The 20,962-nt window shown below is 50.6% G+C and overlaps 1 protein-coding gene and 1 long non-coding RNA gene across 3 annotated transcripts in view; one reads left to right on the forward strand and one right to left on the reverse strand.

Moving 5' to 3' along the window:
* Positions 1-20,962, forward strand: part of ZHX2 (zinc fingers and homeoboxes 2) — a 153,647-nt gene that overhangs the window by 14,839 nt on the left and 117,846 nt on the right. The window lies entirely within an intron of this gene.
* Positions 15,042-18,291, reverse strand: LOC145720972 (uncharacterized). The gene is made up of 2 exons (XR_014144368.1): positions 18,249-18,291; positions 15,042-17,049 (listed from the first exon to the last, which is right to left on the reverse strand). It is a non-coding gene; the product is annotated as an uncharacterized LOC145720972 (long non-coding RNA).

Here is a 20,962-nt window from a genome sequence, read left to right on the forward strand (position 1 = left end):
TGAAAGATAACCTTCAGAACCTCGATCATTCCTGCCCAGGAATGATCATGTATTTGAGTTTTGGCTTCAAAAACATGGCATGTGGCAGCTGGGCTCTACTTGGAAAGTCAGGACCCTCTGCAGCCAGTTGATCCTTTGATTAACCAGCCCAGCCTCTGCTGGTTACCCACTTTGCACTAGTTCGTGTCTCCGTCAGCCAACCAATAATAAAGCCAACATTTGAGATTACCTGGTCTGCCTCTCTGACGTTTTGTAGTAGGGGAACCAAGGCTCCCTCTAGGTTGTGAAATGCCCAAGGCCCTTCTGCTTCTTTAAAATGTTTCAGTATCCAAGCTCCCTGCAGAACAACAGATTTTACCAGTGATACATAAAGTGTTCCTCCCTCTTGTGCACTTCCGCCCAAGACTGTTAAGGATACAGTGTTTTAGCCCTCATAGGCACATGACACCTTTGACCTTAGGCCTTTTCACTACCCCAGTGCCCAGGGCAGGAGCTGCTGACAGCCTCATCCCCCGCCGAGCCCCCAGACTTAAGGGGGTGGTTAAGGCAGCAGGCCATTCTTCTCTCCATCCCAGAGAAGGTAAAGGACACGTACAATGTCAAATTATTAGCCATGGAACCTGAGCTAGAACCCTGTGCTTTTTGCTTGTGCTTCACTGTGTGTGTGTGTGTGTGAGAGAGAGAGAGAGAGAGAGAGAGAGAGAGAGATTTTCTTGCTTGTTTTTCAATATTCAGTTTTTATGTCAAGTTCTCTGGCAAAGCTAATCATTTTAGACTTCCAGTGTCAGGAGGTGGGGGGTGGAGGGGAGATATACATAGAGAAGTATGTCTATTAAATGGTTTTGGAGAACTTCATATTTTTCCACTCAGGGTTTGTTTAAATTGTGGCGTTTCGGCCCCCAGAAAGTAATAGTCTGACTTGGTTAACTCCTGGGAGGGGAGGACTTGGTTTTTGTGATGTTGGTAATCCGATGAGGGAAACTGCAGGGCTCGATCTCCCTAACTGTGAGCAGCTTTCTGTCTAGGTGACGGGGCTGGATCCTGGGGTGTGGGCAGCCTCCCTCATTCTGAGATTCTGGAGGAGTCCTGTCCTCCTGCTGCCCACCAACCTCTGCTTTGCATGAATAACAGGCATTTGAATTTACTTATGAGAAGAACAAGATGCCTTTGACTCCTCTCGCTCATCTGGAATAGCTAGAGTCCGTGTGTCTTGCAGGTCAGATGACCTTGACCATGGAAGACACCAGCCATCATTATGCCTCTTTCTTCCCCCCTCCATCCTATCCCGCCTTCCTCCCCATCCTGGGTTCACATGGTCGTTGGACCCAGGGTGCTGGTGGCCCCTGGCTTTTCTGCTCTGCCAGGCATCCTCCAAGGAAGCTGGTGCCAGGCCTAGAACGCCTTCCGGGAGGGGTGTTGGACAGCACAGCGGAGCCCCGGCCCGTGGTGGCCACCCCTTGTGCAGAGTAGTTGCTCAGTAAATATTTGTGGAATTTCTGAGGCAGGCAGCACCCATGAGCACCCCATGACCCAGATCTGGGACACAAGCTGTTGGAGATTTGGCACATGGGCCATTTGTTCTGGCAACAAATGAAGCATCTTTGCACCACATGTTATCGGTGACCCTAAGTGCAGGTTACCAGCGGAGGCTGCCTTAGTCAGGAGAATAGTTAGTGGTCACTTCTGAGCCAAGGCTTTGCCCAAGGGAGGAGAGAGCGGTGGGGGCGTGGAGGGAGGAGGCAGGCTGGGAAGGACAGAGGATGAAAATCACATTAAACTGCAGGAGCAAAAGAACAAAGAACACAGGTTTCCTTAAACCCAGGTGAAAACCAGGTGAGAGGCTTGCCTGAAAGACTGACAAAAACACAAGAAAAACCTGCAGCTGGAAGTTCTATCATGTGTCGACAGGTGCACGCACACACACACACACACACACACACACACACACAGCCAAAACACAGTACAGCTAAAAAGTGTCATGTTTTTGAGTCCTTTGTATTGTGGACAACTTTAATAGCGGAAAATACACATTGAACTAATTGTTTCGTAAGTTCTGAGTTATAGATACTCAACTCTGCAAATCAAGGCTTTCAGTGAATGAAGAGACTATATTGTGTAGTGTTTGTTTAAAATAACAGCCGGTGAGAAAATTCTTAATCCTAGGTTTGCAGACAGGCTCTATGTATTGCTAATTACCTACTTCATTAGGGGCACCTATGATAACATTCTCAGGGTATATTGGGCAAAGTATCGGGTTTTTTTTAAGATTTTATTTATTTATTTGACAGAGAGATAGAGAGAGAGCACAAGTAGGCAGAGAGGCAGGCAAAGGGAGAGGGAGAAGCAGGCTCTCCGCCAAGCAGGGAGCCTGACGTGGGACTCGATCCCGGGACTCCGGGATCATGACCTGAGCCGAAGGCAGACGCTTAATCAACTGAGCCATCCAGGCGCCCCCAAAACATTGTTTTTAATAAAATTATTACTCTAGTAAACATATTCCTGCAAATTTCCCCTAATGCCCCTTTTTGTGAAATGAGTTTCATTGGTTGGGACTTGACTTCCGTGAGAAAGGCCTCACGGGCAGGATTTTGACAGGGAGCTTATATTTGGGGACTCTGGGAACACAGGGGAATGCTTTCATTTCAGAAGGGAACTGGAGAAACTAAGGAAGCAGAGATGTTTGGTAGTGTCCTCCCACCCCCCAAATGCGCATTTGGAGGAGAATGGCTATCAGTCCTTGGCTGTCTTTCTGTTCAGATGCATCGACGGAACTGCTCCACTATTATGGAATGAGTATGCGGTCTGAAAGAAATTCCATGCACAGATGCGGATCGGGAGGCCTGGGGGCACCCAGCTCAGCCACCCAGTACCTGCTGACGAAGAGCGGGTCATTCATGCCCTCTCGAGCCTCAGTTTCCCTGCTTGTAAAGTGGGGGTAGCCTTATAGCCTCTGAGTCACTTTCCTTCTCCAGAGGCCGTAGGGTAGGTTCTTCTCTGTCCACTCCAGGTTGGCAGGACTCCTGCAGGTAGGGCTGCCTGTCAGAGGCCTGCTGCCACCGTGGCTCCCTCGGAGCGGCCTGTTGACTCAGACCTTTCTGGAAGCCTTGTACAAAAGAACTCGACTTTCCACCGACATTGGCCATGGAACTCTGGTGACGTTTCCTTGGAAAACCCACGTGGTGTTGAGCAAGCAGGCTGCTCCACGCAGCTGCTGATAGTCCAAACTCCCAAGGCAGTGGGTCTGCAACTGATTTACAGGGAAGCACCGAGAAGGGGCGGCTGGCTGGGGGGAGGGTGGCTGGAGAGGGGGCTGGCAGGTTCTCAGGTCCCGGGTGCCGGGCTGGAGGAGTTAATGGGCCATCTCCGTGATGGGGCAGAGCCTGCCCTCGCACCCCTCCTCCTCTGGAATGCCGTATTTATTTACGGCTCTGTGGATCCCTGTTTCTCTTGGGAAATCACTTCTCCCAGGGCTGGGGGAAGCTGGCAGGATGTCTCCAAAGAAGGCTCCCTTCCCCCGCAGCTAGAGCGGTGGGAGACCAGGGGGTGGCAGCGGGAGATGCTTTAGGAGAAGAGGAGGAAGTGGGCCTGCAGGTGGTGTTGGGGACTGCTGAGTGGTCAGCCTGAATGAACACCCTCTCCTTCCCGCCCCCTTTCCGGTTGGGAGCCCAGAAGGAGGGTGGGGACTGAAAAGTGAAAGCAGCCAAGCAAAAACAGCCGGATTTCCCTCTCCCTTCCCCCACCCCACCCCAGCAAACAACCTCAGAATGACAGCAGGAGCAGAGGTGCGAGGGCTCTTAGGTTAGTAGGTGGTGTGAGCCAGACGTGGTGGTTTAACCATCTGGCGTCTTTCTGTTCAAGGCTGTGATGGTGGCTCTGGGCCCACCTCACATTCCGTGCTTCTCCTCGCTTCCTCCAGAGACTGACTTCTTGGCTCTACTGTCCTGCCCACGGGGAGGCCTTCTCCGAAGTGGTCTCTGCTCCCTGCCCCTCGAGACCATGACTGCTCTATCTCGGCACTGTCGACATTTGGGGTCAGCTTATTCTTTGTCGTGGGGGCTGTCTTGTGCCTCGGAAAGGGATGGCAGCGTCCCTAGTCCTCAGACGCCAGGTGCACCTTCCCTCCAGTTACGGCGACCAGAAGTGCCTCCAGGTGCTGCCAGATGTCTCCTGGGGGGCAAGACCGTCCCCTCCCTCTGAGAACCATGAGGCCAAACCGCATTCTCTGTTCTGTTTTCTTCACAACCCTCTTCACTCTTGTGATCTTGTTTTCCTCTCTTGATCCCACTGGTGCTCAGCCCCAGCAGCACATTCTTATATTCACCTGGGAAGCTTTTAAAAAAAAAAATCCCAAGCCAGGCCCCACCCCAGGTAATTCCACCGGAATCTTGGGAGAGACTCTGTAAAAGCTTCCCCGGGTGGGTCTGCTGGGGTGAGGATCACTGCTCTCTCCCTCTGTCACTCACCACGTGAGGGAGGAGCGCGGTGGCCTTGACCACAGTTGTAAGGACCGAGGATGATGCCTGGCGCAGGGTCGGACTCAGCACTGAGATGCCGTGAATGAGCAAATGCTCCAGGGAACCCATCCTCACTGGTAGGTGGTGTTTGTTCTTTCATTGCTGTCAGTCATTCATTCAACAAACATTCATTGAATGCTTGCTATGTGCCAGGGGCGGTGCTGAATGCCAGGGGATGCCAAGCTGAGTAAAACTTGACCCCCGTCTTCTCGTCTTCTCGGCGCCTCCAGTCTCCGAGGAGGCAAATACGCAAAATTCAAGGTTGCCCGTAGAATGAGATCACTGCTAGACCGGCGGTGTATAGAAAGCAGCTAGAATGTAGACTCAGGAATTCCTAAAAAGACACTAGAAAGGCACCTAGTTTCTCTTAATGAGGTGTTTTCCTTACATTTTGATGCTTGACCCTCACAGCAGCTGAGCAAACTGAGGTACCGGGAGGCCACATGACTTCCGAGAGGGGTCACCTGCCTACATGTGGCCCCGTCTGGACTCCAACCCAGATCTGCCTCCCTCGAAGGTCCATGTGCCTTCTAGCATCTGCTGCTTCCGGAGCCAAGACTAGAGCCCAGGATCCTGGGGTCCCTTGTGTGCACAGAGCACGTTCAAGCAAGTGACCAGAGTAAGCCCCTGGGCCGGTGGAGGCTGCAGGGCCCTCAGCCCATCCCACCTGAGGGGTGGGGTAGGCACGGGACTCACCAGCCCCCAGCAGTCACTGCTCTGGGCTGCTCCGGAAGGGGCTGTCATCGCTCTGCGCTTCAGGCCTGCCCCTCAGGAAGCCAAGTGGGCCCGGAAACCAGAGAGAGCCCCCAAGCAAGGAAACCCAGGGGTCGGCAGTTAGGAGTGAGGCTGAAGGGTACTGAGGGGGGAAGGGCAAGGGGATGCCTGGCGGGGCACGGGCAGCATCTGCTCGGGCCCACAGGAGCGCCTCTCAACTACGGTTCTTTTGTTTTTAGTTGTCAGTCTCGTTTTTGAGCACCTGTTGTCTACGGAGCTCCAAGCTAGGTTCGAAGGTCTGAAGTAGGCATTCCGTCCAGAAGGACCTGGCAGTCACAGACAGGGGGCCAGGCGCTCTCTGGGTAAGCCTCACCTCTGCAGACGCCGGCGTGAAGACGTGCAAGTCCCAGCTCCTCAGCTCAGCGTTCGTGGCGCTTCGTGGCAGGACCCAGCCCCATCTCGTCATTACTTCTGCCTGGAGCTCTCTGCTCCTGGAGTTTTGAGCTGCTTGCAGCTCCCGAAAAAGCATCTTCTCTTTCTCTTCTCCCTCTGGACCTTTACACATTCCAGTCCCTCTTCCTCGTTCCCAGAATAACTCCCCATCGTGTATGAGTCAGGTTCCTATCACCTCCTCCGGGAAGCCATCCCTGACTAACACGCCAATCCAGGTGCCCTTGGCTGTTGTCAAGGTCGCTAGTCTTCTTCCTGTCAGAGTAGTCGTCACACGAGATTGTCTCACGTCTTATCTGTAAGCTTTGGGGAAGCCATGGGTGCCTGTGTCCTTTTCACTGGGCATTAAACTCAGCCTGGGTTATGAAAGCTAGGCCTGAATTTGAAACTCAGCTTCACAGCTTCCTAACTGTGGGGCTTGGGTTGGACTTTAAGCCTCAGTTTTCCTAGCCTTAGAAATGGGCACAATAATGCTTCCCTCACAGGGGTGTTGTAAGCATTAGAGAAACTTAGGCAAATTGCCTAGCACACAGTAGATACAGGTATCCAAGTGAGGGTCCCAGCAGAAAGGGGTGTAGTGAGGGGAGTTCATGACAGGGCCGTCTACAGGTGGGTGGGCAAGGGGTAAGCAGAGCCACCAAGAAATGGGAAAACCGTGGGCTAGCAGCAGCTGAAGAGCCTACCTCCCCTAGGCAGGAAAGGGCCAGGGGAGGGGGGCGCCACTGGAGCTTAAGAGAGGCTGTCTTATGTGATAATAGGGAGTAAGACCCCACATTCACCCTGTGCCTACTACGGCCAGTCACTGTTCTAAATCATTTAAGCCGCATTTATGGGGAGCAGGGGGATGGTATTCCTATTTGTCCCATTTGGCAGATGGGAAAGTTGAGGCACAGAAAGATTCATTTGCTCCGGGTCCCAAAGTGGGGGTGAGACCACACTGTCCTTTGACTGTCTGCTCTGTGCTGGTTCTTCCCACTGGTAGAACGCACCCGGAAGCTCTGGGGTGAGCACACCTGCCCACAGGGGCCCACGGGCCATGGAACAGAGTGGAGAAGGGTGGAGAGGGCTTCTGTGCGGCGAGGGGAGGCGGTGCAACACAGAAGGCAGTTGGTGAGTAGGAGCTGCTGGGCCCTTGCTCTCCCTCTGCTCGGTGCGGTTGGGCCCTCGGAGGATGGGCCGAGGCTAGGTGCTAGCGGGCGCAGGTGGTTCCCGGCTGACTGGGCGAACCACTGACTGCTTAACTACGAACTGTAGCCATGTCACCTGGGCCCTAAATGGGCGTATTTACCGAGCAATGAAAGTGAAAATATTATCCCCTTAAGCTTCTGGTAATGTAGGAAATGGTTCGCTCCTACGAGTTTTAATACTATTACATATTTGTTGACTTGGTGAATTCTTTTTGACATTTATTCAGGATTTCCAGACTGCATGGGAAGAAAAGCAAAACATCGTCAGGGTTCTAGGTGGAGGTAGAAAAATCGAGTTTTCCGTTCGATTGAAACGTTAGGCACTTGCAGGTGGCCTTTGAATTTAGACTGAAAGTTTAGCACTGCTATCCGAGACCACCCAACCTGGACGCCACAGGTGACGTCCTGCCCGGTGGGCACCCCACAGTCAAGAGAGAGCTCACGGTACGGACCACACGGGGCTTAGCGCAGACCAGGGTGCAGGAGGCTGGGCTGGCCAGGGAAGGCTCAGCAGTAATCGCGGATGTGTGCTATGCGATTGACGGACCCGGCCTTGTCCCAAGACATTACTCATTCAGTTCCCATAGCTGCCTTCTCGGGTGGGTTCTGTTAGTAGCCCCATTTTGTAGATGAGGAAACTGAGGCACCAGGAAATTAAGTAATTTGCCTGAAGTCACCCAGGTGATAAGTGGAAGACCCCTAATTCAAGTCCAGATTCTGACTCAGAACACCCTCTCTTAACTACAGTGTTATTGCCTCTCTGTCGCATAAGGCCCTCTTATTTTACAAGTGAGGCTTAGAGGGGGATAGTGACTTGTGCAAAGTCACCCAGCCTTGTTAGCAGGAGAGTTCGAATGGGTCTTAGGGACTGCTTCTGACTCTGAACCATCCTATCGCCTTGGGCAGCTCACTTACCTTTTTTTCAGTTTACTTACTCATCTGCAAAACGGGGCTAGTAATTATACCTTTGAATACTTTTAAGGGACAACTAATCATCTCTGTCCTGACTCCTTTTAAATACGAGGACCGCATGCAATATACGGGGACGCCTCGGGTAAACTGCAGGGGGCTAGAAGGGGTGTTAATAAATAATAATAGCACATATAAAGCCCTAGCCCTGGTCAGCAGAGCACACGTGTTGACCCACATAATTCGTCATTCATAATCCGTAATCCTCAGCACACTCCTTCCAGATCTACAGCTGAATTCTCAGTTATAGCAAGGGGAGTAGCTTGCCAGGGTATCAAAGCTAGTCAGTGCACTAAGATTTGAAACTGACTAGTCTGGGTTGGAGCTCCTAATGAGTAGCTGTATCATTAACAAAGTTGGCAGTGTTACATTTTGCAAGGCACACCTTCTCTCAAGCACCAGCCATAACCACAAAATAAAGGAAAAGCCTTTCTTTATAAAACCCGAATCTGGAAGGGACTCGTCTTTTTTTTTTTTTTGCAACATCCTCACAGAGATGAGGATAAATGCCCTTTGTACCATCTTCCAGGATAAGAGTGAGGAAGCTGCGAGAGGGCCGTAGGCCTCAGAGACCTGCCCTCGGAAATCACGTTGGCAGCTGTATCGTAACAGAAAGGGTTCAGAGATGGCTCAAGTGGCCAGAAGAGGGAAAAAATCCAAAGAGATTAGAAAGAAGTGCTGGAAACAAACCTCCCAGGGACAAAGAAAGCTCGCTTATGTGTAATCCCGTGGTGTTACTTAGTTATGTCCACCGTGAGTGATTTTTGGTCAACAGGTGACCTCAGAAGCCATCATGGGCCTATGTGCCTGGTGTGACCTGAGCCACATCCTTTACTGGGCCCCAGACAGGTCGGCCGTGGAGCGTGAAGTTTAAGAGCAGGACCAGGAGTGAGGCAGACCCGAGTTTGAATCCGGACTCCACCCTTTTCCAGCTGTGTGACCTGAGGCCACAGGATGCCACCGTTTCTTCATCCGTAAAGAGAGGCAGTCATTCTATCTACATCAGCCAATGTTTTTGCCGGTTAGGGGAAATCCTATACTTCGAGAAGTGGCCACCAAAAGAACCAGTTAGAAAAGGTTGCCTTTGGAGAGTATGTTGGCGGGGATTAGTTTTTATCACAAGCTGGTGGCTCTCATTATAAGCCTCTGTAGTATTTCATTTCTTAATTATAAGCATGTATTTCTTTGCTAAAAATAGTTTTAAGGCATTTTACGAGATCATGTAAACCCAGCACTGTGCCCAGTGCTTGGCAAACAGTAAGAGTTTAATAAATGCAGGCTGTTAATTTCTGGGTCCCCGGACGACTTGCTGTCACCAGTTCCTGAATGCTCCAGGAAGGCAGTCCAGGCAGCTTCTGCTGAGAGAAGCGTAGCGCTCCAGAATTAAAATGGGCAAGGGGAACAGGTGTGGTTCGGACGGATCTCTTCTTGCCAGGTGAATTGTTTTGCTTCCTTATCCTTATGCCAATTCCCCCGCACCACCACCACCAGCGTGCTGGAGAAGGCAGGCAGGGCCCCACTGCAGGTCCCGTCTGGCCCCTGGACTCAGCTAGCGATGGTCTTAGTTGCCTTAAATCTCCAGGTTCCGTGGACTGTGTCTAAGGCTGTTTGGCCAGGGCTGTGAGAGGGAAGAAGGGTGGTCAGTAGAACCAGGCGTGGGCTCACCAAGATCAGACTGAACCAGCTTTGCTTCATTTTTTCGAAAATGGCTTTAGGGCTCATAGAAGAGGAAAACACCACAAGTAGAGCTTCTCTGGTTTTCGTCAAGCTCTTTGAGAAAGCCACTCGTGAGCTCCGGGGGAACATGATGGAGAAATGTTGGATGACGCCACTGGATAAGTTTGCAGGTTAAATGGGTACGCCAAAGGGTGTCGGCAGATCTGAGTAAAATTGTCTGGACTGAGGTTGCTGGTGGTGAGCCTGGGTCTCTGGGCTCACACCCCTATTCCGACCTAAGTGCTAGTGCTAGAAGACGTCCAGTGTTCTTATAAGCTACGATGATACGTGAAGATCCTTCCTCTCTAAAAACCTCAATTTCTTCATCTGTAAAATGGGGAGTGGTAACGGCTGCCTCCCTGGTTTTGTTCTGAGCATTAAACACCTGCCTCATTGACTTGTTGGAGGGACAAGGCAAGGAGGAAACCTGGTCGTACCATGCCTGACACCTTGCAGACCTTCAGCCCCTGGTCCCTTGCATTTCGCTGTGGTCAGAGATAACATGAAGCTGGGAGCCATGGTGAGTCTGTTGGCTGATGGACACAGCCTCCCAGAAGATCTCAAGAAGAATGAGCTCCATCTAGTGACTTGTAGAACAGCCTCAAGTCCCATGCGAGCGAGAGACAGAGCCATGAGGCACCCCAGATCCTGGGTGGGAAAGGCTCTAGGGACTGCAGGCCCGGGCGGGGGAGACCGGCAGCCGGGAGAGGGATGGATAGATATCCTTTAACAGCCTTGGTAGCAGAGTGTGTCCGGAGTGAGTGAGCTGGGAACAGCGCCTCTCTTCTGGGGCACAAGCCTCACTGCAGAATTGTGCTCAGTTTGGAGTGTAGTCTGCTATGTGGGACATCCACAAACTAGTATGTCCAAGGAGAGTGACCAGGATTGTAGGCAGTCTGGAACCAGGGAATGTAAGGCTTCACTTATTTAAATTTGGAATACTTGGTTGGAGTTTTAGGGGTCAGAAATGGCCCAACCCTCGTTACCTGACCAGGTTCAGGACCAATCAAGAGAGACAGGAGAGTCAGACAGGTGGAGATCAGAATATCCACTCTGTTCCCTACAGAACCAGGCTAGTGAGCGTGACTTACATCCATCTGCTGGCTAGAAGGTCTTTCTAGCATTCCCTGTCCTGCACTGCACACCGTATGGAGCCCAACGAGGGAACTGCGAGCCCACCAAGCAGACACACTATGTATGGCCGCTGCTGCTGTCTGATGGGGAAGCCAGAACAGGCAGGCTGCATCGATGGTGCTTGCAGCTTAACTTCACTGAGTCGAGAAATGGACCAGTGACTCACCTGCCAGCCAGACGCTTTACTCCACTTCAGGCCAGCATGGGTGAGGGGGATGGAAACAGGTCAAGGGTGTCTGGGTGAGGATCCTTCCTCATGGAAAGAAGACAAGTAAGGAGTAGGAGTCCCCCCCTTCACATCTAGGAAGGCTGCCCAAAATTCAGTAAGCACCTTCTCCATGTACAAAGTACTCTCTTTTTCATCTATTCATTCATTCATTCATTCATTGAATCAGCAAATATTTACTGATCACCTATAACGTGCCAGGTAGTCTTCTAGGCTCTCGGGGAATAGAACCAAAAGAGAATCGTGCCCTTAAGGAACTTACATTCTTGGCTTGGGAGGAGACAGACAATAAATGATAATCATAAGTAAGTGATAGTTGCTGTGGAAAAATTAGTAATCCAATATTTGAAATTGAAAATGGTGAGGGAGTGAGCCATGGGGCTATTTGAGGAAAGAGCATTCCAGGCAGAGGGACAAAGCTGGGGCAAAGGCCCTGTGGCAGGAGCATGCCTGAGGGGTGGGAGAAAAGCCAGGAGACCAATGTGTAGAACAGAACAAGTGAAGGGAGAGCCATGGGCCAGGAGGCACAGGAACTGGATGGCCTAAAGACTTGTAGGCGCTGCTCAGGACCCTTGTCCATCTTCACGTGGGATGCATTATTTGGTTCACAGCACATGATGGGGTGTGATGTGATAGTTCTTCCTATTATCCCTTTTTATAGATGAAAAAACTGAGGTTCACTGGGGTGCCTGGGTGGCTCAGACAGTTAAGCGTCTGCCTTCGGCTCAGGTCATGATCCCAGGGTCCTGGGATCAAGCCCCACATCGGGCTCCCTGCTCTGTGGGCAGTCTGCTTCTCCCTCTCCCTCTCCCCCTGCTTGTGTTCCCTCTCTCACTGTGTCTCTCTCTGTCAAATAAATAAATAAAATCTTTAAAAAAAGAAAAAAAGAAAAAACTGAGGTTCACAGCCAAAAGCCCTCTATATTTTACACCTGAGAAAATTATTACCCAGAGAGGAGTGACTTGCTCAAGGCTACAGAGTGGGCAAACTGGCACTGGGTTAGGACTTGGGCCCCCTGATTCTCAGCCCAGAGCCCTTTTTCCCACATTTCCGCCACGGAAATGAACTTCCTTTGAAGGAGGTGACTCTGGGGCTCTCTTGCAGATTCAGATATAGATCAGAATTTTCTTCCTAGTAAGGGGTTTGGCATGGAAAAGCTGTTAAGCATGCATGTTAATAAACACTGGATGAGGGGCACTTGGGTGGCTCAGCTGGCTAGGTGTTGACTCTTGATTTCAGCTGGGTCATGATCTCAGGATCGTGATCAAGCCCTGCGTTGGGCTCCACGCTCAGTGGGGAGTCTGCTTGAGATTCTCTCTCTCCCTCTCCCTGTACCCCTCCCTGCCTCAAATAAATAAATAAATCTTAAAAAAAAAAAGTATAAACACTGGATAAGGCAAAGTCCATTGACTGTAATAAGACCATTGTAGCCATTATAGTAAATTCTGACATGTGCTGATTGCTTCCTATGTAACGGTCCTATTGTGAACTTTTGACATGTATTCATTCATTTATTCCTCACTATCACCCTAAGCATAAGTACTGTTATTACCCTCATGTTTTAGTTGAGGAACTGAAGCACAGAAAGATAAATTGCTCAAGGTCACAGCTCAAGTGAAGAGCTGAGCTATACTCAAAGTTCAGGCAGTCTGGCTTCAGAGTCTGTGCTTTTAACCCCTCTGTTCACCCAGATGGACCAGACCCAAAGGAGGTTACACCAGCTGCAGGATTTGGGTCACCAAAAGCATGTGTCCATTTCCCGTGGGCAGCTGGGGAGTGGATGAAAGCCACCTTTCACTTTCCCACATTCTTAACCTGGAAGATGCTCCTTTCTCAAAGCTTCCCCATCAGACACAGGGACTTTCAGAGCTTAATTGGCAAGAAGACTTTCAAATACCTGCCTATGAAAGAAGTCCCAAGTAGATCCAATCTCTCATCCCCTCTGTGACTGAAAGCATGGTTATCTGTCCTTGGAGTTATATTAGGAGAGAAAGAAGCCATCCCCGTGGGTTGAAAACCGGTCTCAGTGTATGTGGATCTGTTGATAATAATGATGATGAGCATTTATGTGGTGCTTACACTTTCCAACAGGCTGTCACACTTGGTCATTATATCATTCAGTCCCAAAAGGGTTCTAGGTTGTCACCATTTTATAGATAAGGAAGCTGAGATGAATTGGGGGAAGGTTACATGATTTGTTTAGTCACACTAGTGATAAGTGGAGAGAGACTTGTACCCAAGTCCATATCCAAATCCGTACCCAAAGTTCTAGCTACCACTCTATGCTGGCTGAACAGCCACACTCAATTGATACACTGTATTTATAGCCCCTAAGACTGCAGGTTTCCCCTGCTATCCTAGAGCAGAGCGTTCCTATGAAACCTTTTGTAAGCAAGCCATAATTGCATAAAGCAAAGAAGCAATTACCATGTACTTATATGGGAAATTTTTTAGCACTCCCAGACCCCCCCAAAATCACCTCTTTTAGACTTTTTTGATACCATAGGACACATCTTGCTAATGGATGCACAAACTAAGTCAAGATAAAGCACAGATGCTCACAGACACAGGTCAGAACTCTGGCAGCATCAGGGACTGAGTGTAGGTTCCCGGGGAAGTTCCTGGGTGGGGCCCCCTCCCCCGCCTCGGGGTCCGGCTGCCCCTCTAACCACGGCTGCAAAACCAGTACTGAATGCTATCTTTGCTTTTTGCCTTTTTTCCCATTGAAGCAAAAGTCCTCTTTGGATTTCTTTACATTAGAGAAACCAGGTACTAATGTAGGTCTTTCGTAAAAGCGAAGTGGCCTAACACAGACTTTCACAAAGGGGATACCTGTATGTTCTTGAATCAGGTGAGCCCTTCAACCCATCTTTTCCCCCTGAAAACAAGCGTAAAGACCCATAGCAAATTCCTGGGGGGTATTTACTTAAAAGATATTGGAGAAACCAGTTTCTAGGATTGGATCTCCACTAAAAAAGATTGTTGTTATTCCCCAGGATCTGGCTGGCTGTGTCTGTTTTACTAAATTGGGTTGCCGATGGATTGACACCCATTGGCCACGTTGAGGAGTTTGTGTTGATATTACTGTTGTGAAAAAGCACATATTGGTCCCCACCATCTATATGCCTGCGACTGTTTTTTTTTTTTTTTCCTTCCTCTCTCTTCCATTTCGTGCAACTTTTGCTTACAGACTACTTGGCATAATTGACACATTGGCTCAGGCCTCTAAGACTGCCAACTTGGAGCCTTGGATCAGTTAAATCAGTTATGACAGATGTGATTATTTACAAGAAAATAGAAGTCACTATAATTAGGCCTTCTAAGGAGTACATTTGGGTGGAGAATGAGAAAGCACAAGTCTTATCTGGCGTGCTGTGTTTGGATCTCAGCCCTGAGCAGGTTCTTCTCTGCTCTGTGCAAGAAGGTGTTGGGGTGTCCCACACCCTCCGCAGACGCTGCCATTTATCAATTCTCATGACAAAGCTACTGATAGATAGAAAGGCGAGGTGGTAGAGTGAGTATTAAATTTGGCACCAGAAGTGGTTTCAGTTCTCGGCTCAGCCACTTGTCCTTACATCAATATCTTTTTTTTTTTCAGTCATACAATGAGGATAAAAAAAGAAGCCCTATCTCATCACAGCGTTGAGAAAATTCAAAATGATAGAGTAAGACAGGTGTCTAGCATTGCGCCTGATACAAGGCATCCTGTGCAAAGTTCCTACCCATCTTGAGTGTAACCCTCAATCTCCTTGAGCCTCACCTTTTTCATTGGAAAATATAAGCGAAAATCATCTCATACAATGGATGTGAGGGTTGAAGGAAATGAAGCCTGTGAAAGGGGCTTCATAACCTTCTGTTGCTATTTCATGCTTCCATCTTCCTATTATTATTATTATTTAATCCATAATGTTTTGATTTATTGCATGCATCATGGGCCAGGCACCACAGTAAGTAAGCAGGGTCAGCTTCCCTGGTCGGTACGTAGGCATAGTGCCTAGTGCTCACAATAGTTTTAGGGCCCCAGAAAATGTTTAATTTTAATTTCCCTTAAAATCAGAAGAACAAAATGAACATAATAATAATGAATATAAAATCAAATATAAAAATACTAAACAATAATAAACATAGTGATTTATGTGGCCTGGATTGTATTCATCTTTATATCAATGTAATATTAAAACCTAATTTTTTTCTGTTTTTTATTTTGGGTTTTTTGTTTTTTGTGGGGTTGTTTTTGTTTTTGTTTTTAATGCCGGAAGGGACCCACAAAGGCAAAAATGTCTAGGGCTCACAAAAATCATACTGCACCTTTGGTTGTAGGATCTTTATAAATGTTAGCCCAGTCATTCTCAGAAAGGCTTTTTTTAAATTCTCTTTTTACAGATGAGGAAATTGAAGCTGCCGGAGGTTAAGAAACTTACCCAAAGCCACACAGCCAGCAAGAGGCTGTATTAGTCAGGTTGGGCTAACAGCTGTAACAACCCCCAAATTTTAATAGCTTAACACTTGAGTTCATTTCCTGCGAACACAATTCAGTGTGTCTGTTTGGCAGGCGGTCTTCCACACAGTGATTCAGGGACCCAGGCTCCTTCCCTCTGTGGCTTTGTCTCCCTGCACTCCTAGAACTGCTCCCCATTTGGTTGGTAGAGAAAGAACCGCAAGTGGGAGGTTTTTCGGGGCCGGCCTGGAATTGGCCCCTATCACTTCTGCTTGCACTCCATTGGCCAGCGTGCAGTCATATGACCATGCCTAACTGCAGGGAAGCCTGGGAAATGGAGTCCCGCTGCGTGCCCGGCAGGAAAAGAAGAACATGGATACTGGGGAACACTCCCAATCCCTGACACAGTGCCAGTGTTGGATGCCAGCCCACGTCTTTTGTACACAAAGTCCATGCTCTTTTCCACTCTATTTAGCTGATTCTTGTCACGAAGCCCCATTATGGGCCAGACTTGCCCACTTACTGTGCCCAGCACCAGACCTTTGCCTGCTCGGTCGGTCCCTGCTGCTGTGGTCGGTGCCGGGAAGAGAAATGCGTTGGGAAGGAGCGCCTCTTACCCTGGAACCGCGCTCAGGAGAGCTTGAGAAGGCTGCAACCCGGTGCCACGTTCTCTGTATCTCCCGGCCCTGAGCCCACTGGGTGCTTCTGGGCATGTGCTGAAGCCAGGGAATACCTCCTCGGTGTGAGAATAGGAGGCTGCACAGAAGGTTTCAGAGGGCAGGAGAAAAGAAGTTTGATCTGGAGTCTTGGCTAAACCATGAGCCTTGGGCCAGGCCTCAGCGGTAAGGGGGTGGTACCCCGTGATCTCGCAGCCCTCAAATGCCGCAATCCTGGTATTGCTGGTTATTTGCCAAATATGAATCGTGCGGCCTGCCCTTAATCTGTTAACTAATGTGTGTTGCCTTTGAACCCCCAAGATCCTAAAGGACAAAACTGCTGGAGCTAGCTGGAGGCCAGATGCCCTGTGGATGTTTCTGTGACGGTTGGGCAAGCCCAGGGACCCTGGCGATGTTCCAGTAGTGCTGGTGTTGGTGGGCACCCAGGTCCTGCAGGATCCAGCCAACACCATCTGTTAGGAGACCCCTGAGTTGAATCAGAATAACTCCCTCCTCCAGGAAGCCCTCCGTGGTCCCTACCTGTTCCGAATTCAAGGCACTTGTTGACGTGCCACCTTAAGGTCCTGCCTCGCCTCGTAACACTCGACAGTTGGCACACAGCTCTCCTCCCATCCCCTGTTAGTCTCTCACGCAGGCACAAAACCCTGCTTAAAAATGTGTCTTGCAACGAGACTTGGCATCCAGGACGTGCCCTGGGAAGAATTTGTTTTTGTTTTAATGCCGAGGACGTTTGCATGAAAACAGGATCTTTGTTGCTTAGGAATTGATCAACTCCTGCTGCTGCTTTTCTCTGCTGAAGTGCCAGCCCCATATTTGTCACAGGCAAGCAAGTGACGGGAGGGGCAGCTGGGACCTCCACACATAGAGGGTCCTGGCCCCACAGGGAGGGCTGCAGAGGCCACGGAGTCCAAAGGGAATCCGGAATCCATCCAAGGCTGAAAAGCGGTCACAGGTGAGAGGTGTCCTTGGCCGAAGAACCACCTCATGAGTGAAGATTTTCCATAAGTCTAGTTTGTTCTGGATGCTAAGGGGGCAAAGAGAAGGGGCAATGCGTTAAGACATGGCCTCCACCTGCAAGGATAGAAAGTAACAAAGACAGCGCAGGCGCAAGTGATAGGAGCTGGTGCGTGTAGCAGAGAGGTGGGAAGTGAGGAGCTGGACAGATTCAGGGTCTGCTCCTTACCCACAGGGGAAGCATGGGCACGCCGCTTAACCTGTCTGCACCCCAGTCTCCGCACCTGCAAAACAACACCCATCTCTTGGGCTTATTATGAGGATGAAATGAGATCCTATACGTTAAGTGGTTGGCATAATAAGCACTCAGTAAAGCCAAACTATTATTACTAATATTAAAAATAACAATTCATAATAATACCAGATGCTCTCCATCCTATGGAAGAGATATCCAGATGGCCACAGAAGGCTATTTAGAGGAAGGACTTGAACTTGATTTGACACAGCTGTGTCCACTGCAGATGATTCTTGAGGAGGTTTTGGAAACCCTGTCCAAGAAATGGAAGTAAAATCTCCCACGTGAACATGGAGGGGGGTTTCCAGGCCTCCTGCTCCGTAGCTCCCCCACCCCACCCCACCACGGCCCACGTGTGCCCCCAGCCTGGCCCGACAGGCATCAGCACAGAAGGGACAGAGATGACAAAAGCCTGGGGTGACAACTCGACCGGTCAGGCCCTTCCTCTTGCCTCAGTGCTTGGCTTCCAGAGGGTAGTGGGGTGTTTATGTCCACATGCCCATCAGAGGCTAGACACCTTTCTCTGTGTCCTGAACATATGCTAATCAAAGCTGAGAGCCTGCAGAAAATGCCGGCTTGGCAAAGCCCCGCTCCCTTGCCTTGGCTTGCCCACCCTCCCTGGGCTTCCCCTCCCATCTGCCCATCCATGGGCGTCCATAAATCCAGCTTTCGGAGCCCTCAGGGGCTGGCAAGGCTGCCGTGGACCTCAGTCACATCTCGATGGAAACAATTGAAAACCACTTGGCAAAAAGAAGGGGTGACCTAATGTTTCGTAGCAAGAATACATTTTTTCCTCGCCATTCTTATTCAAGCCCTCGGGGGGAAAGCCGGCTGCTCTCCAATTCCGTCAGGCTGGGACCTCGGGGATCCTTATTCCTTTCTCCCCTGTCTCCGACCACCCCTCGGGAAGCACGGGGAGGCCAGGTCGGCTGTGGCCCCCCACGCAGGCCCTGGAGGGACAGACTGGGCCTTACCTTTCCCGACTGGCCAGGCAGCCTCCGTTCCCTCAGAGGCGAGGCTCTGGCCACAGGGACCTGGGGGAGGCCCATATATGGAGCCTGGGGAATGTGGGCTCTGGCAGGCCCCCTGGAAAAAATGGCCGTGTTCTGAGGGCCAACTCCGCCGAATTATAAATAGCACCGCCTCCCTCCCCTTCCAGCTTGCGGCGTCTGTCCCTGAGGGGTCACAGTTTAAGTTGGAGAGGACCAAACAGGACAAGGGGGCAGCGAGCGGGGAGGAAGGGGAGAGGCCAGGTCGCCCAGTAGTTTCAGCTGCTGTCTTGAGACTGATAAAGAGAACTGTCACCAGAGCATGGGGCTGAGAGTGGGACACAGTGGGAGGAGCAGAGTGACTACTGATTTAATGCATTTTTATAAGCCAGATAAATATTGGGGGGGGAAACTAAGGGAACCTCAAAGGAGATGGTTTTAGAACCTTTAAATAATAATAGTAATAATAATAATAATAATAATAATAATAATAATCAGTTGCCTCAGAATAAGAAACCTTTCTGGCTCCAAACCCTTCTCTCTTCGGCTTCCGAATCTAAACCTAAGGACAGGTGCCCACGAAGGCCTGTTCGTGGAGGCTTCTCCCAGATGCTTTCTCAGTGGGGTTTTGTGTCTCCCTGACATGGAGGGAGCAGGAGAACTCACACCTGCCCCACAAATGTCTGCCTGTCTTGCTCACCACATGGAGGGTGACGAATTTAGAAGGTGTTAGAAAATAAAGAAATAAAGGCGGGTACAGCTCTGGCCGTGGAAAGCCACCCAGCCGTTTACACTTGGGTAAGAATGATCGGTAGATGTTCCAGCAAATTCTGAGTTCTGGAGTGGAGGGCTGCTGCTACTGCAGGGACCCGGAGTCCTCACTTGTGCCCTTGGCTTTGGCTGTACCGAGTCCTCCCAGGGCCCTGGGGCCAGGGGTCCTGATTCGCCGCCCAGCCCTCCGTGGTCAGAACCCCCTGGTCGGAACTCGGGCAGCGCTGCTGGGCAGGATGGGGCGCAGGCACCCGGGACGTGCTGGGGCGTGCTGGGGGCCGGCACACCCTCCGCGGGGGTCGGGGCTTCCTCTGCAAGAGAGCCGGCAGAGCTAACCAGCGGTCCATCTCAAAGATTTGGAAGTGGGCTTATTGCTTGGTTGTTCCTCTCCTCCCTTTATAATCCTCATTTCGTGCATGCTCTGGAGCTGCACGTGCAATCAAATATTAGAAGAAAAATTAAAGAGGAACAGACGAACCTTTGTATCTTTTGGACACTTGCCAACAGCAGATCTGCGGCCCTCACAGGATTCGGGCAGCCGGTCGACATTGGAACTTGCCGTCGTGTTAGATTTGGAAAGCTGGTCCCAGGGAGTGGCCCGGTGGGGGAGGTGTCTCCGAGGGGCCCTGGCTCCCATTTCAGACAAAGTAGCTACACTGTCACCTGTGCCTAGGTATCAGACTGTGTCATTTGAAAAGGGACGTCAGGTCTTAAAAAGACTGGAAACCAGTGTTGTGGCTCACTGTGTCATTTTGGTGCCAAATAAATGAACGAGGGGGAAGGGGTTTTTCCCAAGGTCACAGCCTAAGGGCAAGACCTCCTCTCCGCTCGGGGCCACCTGCCCTGTGATTGTGACTCTTGTCTTAGGAAGGGAAAGCCCAGACGGTTGGGACCAGAGCGAGCATCTTACCAACTCCCTTCCTTCGGCAACTGAGGCCCTGGGAGGGGAGGGGATTTGCTTAAGGGACAGTGGGTGGCAGACCTGGGACTAGAGGCTACTGCAGGTGCTCATAAAAGAGGTGTCATGTGCCATCAGAACCCCAAATGGTGGCGTTTGATCCGGTCAAGGCAGCTTCCCAGAGGAAGTGACACTGAGCTGCGATGAGAAAGATGACAGGTGACAAGAAGGTGGTCTGGGACAGGGAGAGCGTCCGAGCAGAGGAACCACAGTGGTGCTTGGTCAGGCGCTCCCCGCCGCTCCTGGGCAGCAGAGGCTCGGGAAAGGCGGTGGCTTCTCATGGGAAGACCGCCCCCCCCCCCCCAGCTGTCTGTGCTGACCTCTCGCCTGGGGAACAGGGCAGGTAATGGCATTACCACCTGCCAGGTGAGGCCCCGTTCTGCGGGCTCTCCGAGCGGTCCCCTGGCGGACCTGGAGCCCAGTTTCTCGTGAGCAGAGCCTGCTCCCGAGAGAGGCGTTTCTGCCAGAGCCCGGGCAGGATGGCGTTCTGGAAGGCTTCGCTGCTGCACGACTTGAATACATAATGTGCCTCATCTGATGTGAGCTGTGAGGAAGTCCAGACAGCCTTCTCTAGACAGGAAAGGACGTTGCAGGGACGGTGGGGTTCGTTCGCAGTGAAACTCCCTGTGGCCTCTAGGAGAGAACATTCGTCTTTTTCTCAGGCTGTGCACTTTGCCTGAGTATGGGCCCTGATTCAGGGCCCGGATCTTGCTTCTGTGCCTGGAGTGTACCATTCATTCCTTTACCAGTACTGGGAGGGGACTTGGGTAAAGATCCCCGGAAAGGTGGACATTGATCGTGGTCACCCAGATGCAGTTTAAGAATATAGACATGCTCTTTGCAACATAACATCCTAGAAAAAAGGATTCCTGTTCTTATACTCTGCTCTCTGGGGAAAACTAGCATGTGCTCAGGCCATCTAGTCTAATCATGGGCTTACTGTATCCTCAAGCTTCATGAATCCCACAGA

This window comes from Leptonychotes weddellii, chromosome 4 (genome assembly GCF_054177405.1).
Source record: "Leptonychotes weddellii isolate Sample4059 chromosome 4, ASM5417740v2, whole genome shotgun sequence".
In the NCBI taxonomy this organism is placed as follows: Eukaryota; Metazoa; Chordata; class Mammalia; order Carnivora; family Phocidae; genus Leptonychotes; species Leptonychotes weddellii.